At 39.0% G+C, this 7718-nt stretch overlaps 1 protein-coding gene across 3 annotated transcripts in view; it reads left to right on the top strand.

Moving 5' to 3' along the window:
• Nucleotides 1-2132: 2132 nt before the first annotated feature.
• SLC7A2 (solute carrier family 7 member 2) overlaps nucleotides 2133-7718 on the top strand; it is a 70017-nt gene continuing 64431 nt past the window's right edge. For 2 of the 3 annotated variants that reach the window (XM_017867212.1, XM_017867211.1), the window contains exon 1: nucleotides 2133-2194. The gene's annotated coding sequence lies outside the window, so the exon portion shown is untranslated. Of the gene's footprint in view, nucleotides 2195-3676; nucleotides 3999-7718 lie in introns of those variants that run through there. The other variant, XM_017867214.1, reaches the window with a different exon arrangement.

The raw sequence follows: 7718 nt of genomic DNA on the forward strand, positions 1-7718 counted from the left end.
TTTTATATGTCTTCAAATGTATTTATTCCTTCATTGAAAACTGAGTTTCTACTCTGTACACTGGAAAATCAAAAAAACAATGTGTAACTCTGGTTTTAGAGGGATTCTATAATTATGTTTACATTTGGGGAACTCCATTGGTGGATTTTAAGAGTAGTTTTTTATTTTGCTGTACTGTATTGAAAAATACCACCACTTCTAAGCAGGCAATTTCAGAACTGTCTGTGCCACAAAGCAAGTAATTTAAATGTTCTCTCTAATACATGAAGGTGATGCTACTATTGCATCATTAAAAGCACGTGTGCTGGACATTTTTATTTCACTAGTAGTAACAAATTTGTCTGCACTCCTCTTATATTTCCCTTTTACTTGACTTTCTAGCTCTTGTTTTAGAAGGGGTGCTTGTGGCTGTGGAAATGTTGTGGATGACATTGACAAAACCCAGCCAATTCGGGCAGATCACTTGAGGCCAGGAGTTCAAGACTAACCTCACCAACATGGTGATACCTCGTCTCTACTAAAAATACAAAAATTGGGTTAATAGGTGCAGCAAACCAGCATGGCACATGCATACCTATGTAACAAACCTGTGTGTTCTGCACATGTGTCCAATAACTTAAAATAAAAAATAAAAATACAAAAATTAGTCAGGTGCAGTGGCAGGCACCTATAATCCCAGCTACTCGGGAGGCTGAGGCAGGAGAATCCCTTGAATCCGGGAGGTGGAGGTTGCAGTGAGCCAAGATTGTGCCACTGTGCTCCAGCCTGGGCGACAGAGTTTGTCTCAAACACACACACACACACACACACCCGGCCAATTAGGGATTCATTTCCATCAGGCTCCAGCTAGTTAAGGTAATCATAGCATGAGTCACCTATTAATTTCTCTCGTCCATCTTAGTAATGGAAACTGTTACATATCAATCTATGGAAGCAAGTAGTATACTGTTACTTTTCACATTCTTACGGACTTTTTTTTTTTTTCTTTTTTGAGACAGAGTCTATTTCTGTTGTTCTGTCTCCCAGGCTGGAGTGCAGTGGTACAATCTTGGCTCACGGCAACCTCCACCTCGTGGGTTCAAGCGATTCTCATGCTTCAGCCTCCTTAGTAGCTGGGATTACGGGCCTGTGCCACCATGCTCAGCTAATTTTTATAGTTTTAGTATGGATGGGGTTTCGCCATGTTGCCCAGGTTGGTCTCGATCTCCTGGCCTCAAGTGATCCGCCCGCCTTGGCTTTCCAAAGTTCTGGGATTACAGGCATGAGCCACTTTGCTCGGCCTCCTGTGGACTCTTAAACTTTAAATATTTCTGAGAAAGGCCTCTGCTGCCATTATGTTGATCTCACTGGTGAGTATAATTAGTATTGACTTAAGAAAAGATTTGCGTTAATGAGGCTATTTTAAAGGCTGAATTCAAATATGTGGGTCACATCTCTGCTGTTCTTATTTAGACTTTTAGTTTGAACCTCTCTTTTCAGAGATGTGGCTCCCTGTTATTCTGGGTGTGTATGGATGTGATGTGTTGTGGAAAATCTTGGAATTTCTTGATACAGGACATTATACATCCAAGACTGAATCGTGAAGCTAGAGAGTTCTAGTGCTGCAAATGTCATGAATTTAATTTTTCGTCATATCCCCATCCTCCTACAAAAAATAAAATATAAAATTTGTAAAATGGGATAAAAAATGAAAGTAACAACCGCACACCCATTCTGGCACTACTGTGTACTAACCTCCCTCTGCAGAACTGACCCTAATCTGGGATTCAGTATCGGGAAGGCAAGTGATGCGAGAACATTCCATGACCTTTGTAACAGGAGCTTAAAAAAAAAAATAGCCCCGACTGTGTTGTATTCATTTTTGGAATATTTGGTGAACAATACACAACAAAGAATGTTTATGTCCCTTGTTGATTCTTACTAGTTTTTCCCACAGTTGTGGGAAAAATTCTCTTCTTTCCTTAACCCATTTTGGCTTCATCAAGTCTCCCTAAGTCTTCCTACAAGTGTGTGTGTGTATATATGGTGGGAGTATATCTGTGGCTAAGGTGGGAGGATCGCTTGAGTCTGGGAGGTGGAGGCTTAAAAAAAAAAGAATGGAGAAATCATGTGAGCCCTTTAGTTACCACTCCCATCATTGCTTCTCTCAGCAGGAGACTCTGAAGACCAGCAGGAAAGCAGTGAGCCTTTACAGGTTAGTGTTGATTTCAATCTTGGCTTGCACGTTGGCATGGAAAAGGACTGATAAAATAAAATGTTGACAGTGGAAAGATTTGTGCCTCTTCCATGTTAGAGAGGGAAGAGTTCTTCTGTTAGAAGAAACACATTCAGTTTCATGTCCTATCATTGGCCTAGTAGAAGAAAAAAATATTTTAAAAGAATCTTTACTGGAGACTTCAATTCCTATAAGATATTGCTCTTCCATTGTACAAGGAAGGTTTCCATCGAAGTACTGAGTTGAGTGTCACTGGTTCACTTTCCAGGTTCCTGGTTCTTGTGAATGTACCTTTTAGAAAATTTTTGATAATCATTCCTGAGAGGTTGGGTGGAGGCGCGTTTGGACAAGAAATTGATTCACATTTTTTAGTTTACTCAGGCAGATTATTTAAAGGAATCCTGGAATGAGTCCATTTCTTCTAGGGGAATCACTTCGCAAGGTTTTTGTTCAGTGGACCTCAGGTGCTCCAAATTCTTTAATCATAGTTCTTCACCACACACTGCTAGAATATCATGATTGGTTCTTAGATGGGCAGTAAATAGTATTCATTTTAGGTCTTGGGTTGGGTGGTGAGTGCATGTTCATTGTATTATTATTTTAAAATGTTATATAAGTTAATAAAATTTTAAATGAACTTTCCATAAATCAATTAGTAAATAAAAATTTCACAAATTTCTTCTTTGTGTTTTTTCTTCAAGTAGAAAACATCTTTATTTTATTTTATTTATTTATTTATTCTTTGAGACAGAGTCTCACTCTGTCGCCCAGGCTGGAGTGCAGGGGCGCAGTCTCGGCTCACTGCAAGCTCCGCCTCCTGGGTTCACACCATTCTCCTGCCTCAGCCTCCCGAGTAGCTAGGACTACAGGCGCCCGCCACCACGCCCAGCTAATTTTTTGTATTTTTAGTAGAGACAGTGTTTCACCGTGTTAGCCAGGATAATTCTGATCTCCTGAGTTCGTGATCTGCCTGCCTCGGCCTTCCAAAGTGCTGGAATTACAGGTGTGAGCCACCGCGCCCGACAAAAAACATCTTTATTGAAAGAAATTTTCCCCTTCAGAAGGGTGGCTGTTTCTTTGGATCGTCCTTTTTTTCCTTCCTAAAATTTACTTTATATTCACTCCCACGATGTACCTTGTCTGTTCTAGCAAAGGGTACTTATTATTCATACATGACGCTCATAGTTCACAGAATATTTGCAACTTTCCAAGGTACTTGTCCTGATAAAAATTCAAATGGAAACTCTTTGTGATAATTTGTATCAATGTGGGTATGAATTCCTCTGGGAAAAGCCTGAGCTCAAAGCTTTAGGCTACTCTGGATGGACTTTTTATTTGCTTTAATGATCATATGAAACAATCCAATTTCATATTTATGTTTGAATTCACCAGCAAGTTTTAAGTGGTTTCTTTCATTCAGTTGTGATTTAAGCAATTGTTTGGGAGACGTCTTTGCTCTTGAGTTCTGGGGAGACCTAGAAGGAGCCTGGGGTGAGCTTTGACTCTCCATCCTTAGGCCTCAGAAACACTCAGGTGTGTTTTGGCCACATGAGGAATTTACCTTTGCTCCACAGCAGCCTATGGCAAGAAAGTGAAGTCACATTGGCTGTGATTCACCAAGTGAAGTGAGATTTCGATTTCAACTCAGAGGCCTGGCATTTTGCATTGATCTGGACTTTCTTGAAGGCATTAATAGAAGAATAACAAACTACTAAGAAGTCAGTTTATTGATCATCTTGAAACGAAATGGGACTGTTGAGTGTTTAGTGAGTTACAGTGTGGAGTAAGTATCGAGCATCGGCTGTGTGCCCTGTGAGAATGTGCCAGGTGCTCAGTGAGATTGACGCAGGTGGTAAATGAGATCTTGTGGCTCTCCTGGACCACTGGTCAGTTTCGTACAGAGTTCAGTTTCTAAGGGATTGAAGCCCTTACCTTTGAATTAGTTGCCCTTTAAATTATTTCACATTTTAAAGTCTTGAATTGCAGTGATATTTTTAAATGTTTATGTAATTCTAATTGGCAGAGCGCAAACGTGATAGAATTGCCAGTGGTTCTTACTATGGGATAAAATTGAGGTCATTTTGAATGACCAGAGTAACAATTAATTCTATCAAGTTTATCGATTGTATTTCTGTATGCATTCCTTAGAGAACCCATATATGTTCACAGTTACTCTCCTACCACGTCTTCTTCTCTGTGGTTTTCATCTATATTACCACCTTTTATTAACAAATTCGGAGAAGTTAAAGGTCATACTCTTTTTAAGTAGAATTGTATTAATATTTACAACTTGAGGGCCATACTGTTTGAGCAGTCTGTGAAATTTAACTGCAACTCTTAAAAGATTGAATAACTAACTCAAACAGGAGAACTAAAGAAATTCAGGTAAAGAGAAAGAAAAGATTGGGTGACGTTTACAGTTTTTTTCTGATGAAAGGCATTTGAGTGAATGGTTCCCATAGTTCCCTGATACACAGAGAAGGAGCTCCTCCTCCTTTACTCCGATATGCTGGCCATTCTGTTTACATTCATGCCTCTGGAAAAGAAGAACTCTTAAGATCATAGCAGCTGTTCTGTACAGCAGTGACTCCCTTGATGTTTTACGGGAGTTAAGGATATTAACTGATGGAAGCATGTACCCCCGATCCCATCCAGTTCACTTCCCTGTAAAAAAGAATGCACATCTGTATGTAAACTGTGCCTCCTCCCTCCGGCAATTTTGTGTAAGATTTCTGGAAGGTCAAGACTTCCTGCATTCCAACCAGTGGGCTACTAGGGTTTCAGAAACCCAAGATAAGAACCCTGGAATGCAGAAACCATTTCAACTTCTCGGAGAAATATCTTAAGAGAGAATCCTGTGGGCAGGATGGGGCCTTCTTGGTCATGCATCCTTTCCTCTTGCTGAAGAAGACTGCTTATGACCTCCAAGTTGGCGCTGAGAACTGGCTCAGAAGTAGATGTGGCAGTCGGGGGCACTCTGTGAGTTGCAGAGCTGTGACAGTAACACAGCAATGATCGTTTTCACTACTGTCATGGTGGACGCCATTCCCTGGCCTCAAGGATATACTTGACTTCAGTGATCTCCAGCCTCACCATCTTTTTTTCCTCCAAATTCTTAGTTTCATAGATTTCAATGTCTTCCTATGGGCCAGAAACAAATTTGCTTGAGTTTTTGCTGAGATCATTTAAACTGAGTATTTGTAAATGTATGACATAAACAGGAAAAAAACAATGGATAAGAATAGTCAATGACCTCTTTTCTTATCTAAATTTGGAGCATCTTTAGCATGACATTTGAAATCTAATCTTGCCAGCTCAATGTCAGTCTGATAGGGATGTTCTTGTAGAAATCTCTGAGATTTAGTAAACTCACAGTTGAATAGAACTGAATCATACTAAAGACCAATGGAAGCATCCTTGCAGGGGCTTATCTGTTTTTACAATGTAAAATAACCCTTAGCTTTTCCTTTTATAGTTATGTTTGTTTAATAACATGCTTAATGAATAGTAGTGAGACAAGTGAGGAATTTTAATGCTGATTTAGCTACTGAAATTATCTCTTGCAACATTTGCTTTACTTGTAGCTACGATTTGTAATGTTTTATTGCAAAAGAGAGCCCTCTTTTAAAGGCATTGCGTTTGTGGCATAGTGGTTGTGTAGGTGGAGTAGGACTTGTGTCTGTGCAATTCATCAAGAACATGGCACAGAGCACTTTTACATGCCATTCAGAGACAATAGTGGGTGTTGATAAAATTTGTAGTAGTAGAGCTGTGAAAACAAGTGCTGGGCTGGTGCCTGCTTTAAACGCTCTTGAAACTTAGCAGAATTTCATTTTTATAACTAAAATCACTGTTTTTTTAAAAGAGGATTGATAACATGAATAGCGCTTGGTGTCCTGGAAATTTGTTTGCTTATGTCACTATAAAAATGATGAGACACTGTTGCGGTAGTTGGTTTTGTATTTTAAAACCTAAACTTCACAGTACATTTAAAACTGTGCTGTGTGAAATTTCAGAGGCTTCGGACATGTTCCTCTCTAGCCTCCTTCGCTGTGGACAGTTATCAAGTTTCTGGCACAGTGCTAGACAAATACGAAAGAGAAGTAAGTGCCTCAGAATGACATTTTAGAGCACTCTTTTTATAGGTTAAGAAACTGAGGTCTTGAGAGGTGTAACTCATCTGAGGTTAGACAGCTAGGGATAGAGTGAAGACTAGAGTCCAAGGATATTGAAAATCAGACCATTCTGTTTTTGTGAAAACAAATAATAATTACTAGAATACACTACTTACGTGGAATTTTTTTTTTTTGAGACAGGCTCTCGCTTTGTCACCTGGCTGGAGTGCAGTGGCGCAATCTCAGCTCATGTGAGGTTAGACAGCTAGGGGTAGAGTGAAGACTAGAGTCCAAGCATGTTGAAAAATCAGACCATTCTGTTTTGTGAAAACAAATAATAATTACTAGAATGCACTACTTATTTGGGGATTTTTTTTTTTTTTTTTTTTTTGAGGCAGACTGTCACTCTGTCGCCAGGCTTGAGTGCAACGGCACAATCTTGACTCACTGCAACCTCCGCCTCCTGGGTTCAAGTGATTCCCCTGCCTCAGCCTCCCAAGTAATTGGGACTGTAGACGCGCACCACCACGCCTGGCTAGTTTTTTTTATATTTTAGTAGAGACGGGGTTTTACTGTGTTGGCCAGGATCGTCTCGATCCCCTGACCTTGTGAGGCATCTGCCTCGGCCTCCCAAAGTGCTGGGATTACAGCCATGAGCCACCATGCCTGGCCTATGTGGAATTTTAAAATTGGGAATCAGTACAATTTTAACTTAAAATTTTTAGATTTTAATGGTTAACTATAATTTATTATATAATATTAAAAAGTTGGAAGTGATTGAAATGTGTGAGTGTGTGTGTGTGTGTGCATTATTATTATTTTGTGTGTGTGGAGACGGGGTCTTACTGTGTTGCATAGGTTGGTTTTGAACTCCTGGCCTCAGACGATCTTCTCACCTTCACCTCCCAAAGTGCAGGAATTATAGGCATAAGCCACGGTACCTGGCCTTTTTAAGTTTTTTGAAGAAAGGATTTTGAATGTCCACAGTGCAGAGAGATGAAAAATATTTGAAGTGATGGATATGCAAATTACCCTGATTTGATCATTACATATAGTATATACATATTGAAATATCCTGTATCCCATAAATATGTACAATTATTACATGTCAGTGAAAAAAGAAAAAATACAAATGAATAAATTTTAAAAAGTCTTAATTTAGTGATAACATGTAGTAGAAATATGCCCTAAAGATTTCATAAGCTATTAAATTATTTTTCAAAGAGATATTTGAAGATGAAGTGCATTTAGAAAATTTTAAGTATTAAGGAAGAGTGGAAAAGAAAGTTTTTAGTTTTTAAAATTTCTTGGAAATTAATATATTTGGATAAGATATTTTAGTAGAGTGACATTCTTTTTTTTTGTTGTTTTTTTGAGACGGAGTTTTG

The sequence above is a fragment of the Rhinopithecus bieti genome, unplaced genomic scaffold, assembly GCF_001698545.2.
Source record: "Rhinopithecus bieti isolate Rb0 unplaced genomic scaffold, ASM169854v2 scaffold_2888, whole genome shotgun sequence".
Lineage (NCBI taxonomy): Eukaryota > Metazoa > Chordata > Mammalia > Primates > Cercopithecidae > Rhinopithecus > Rhinopithecus bieti.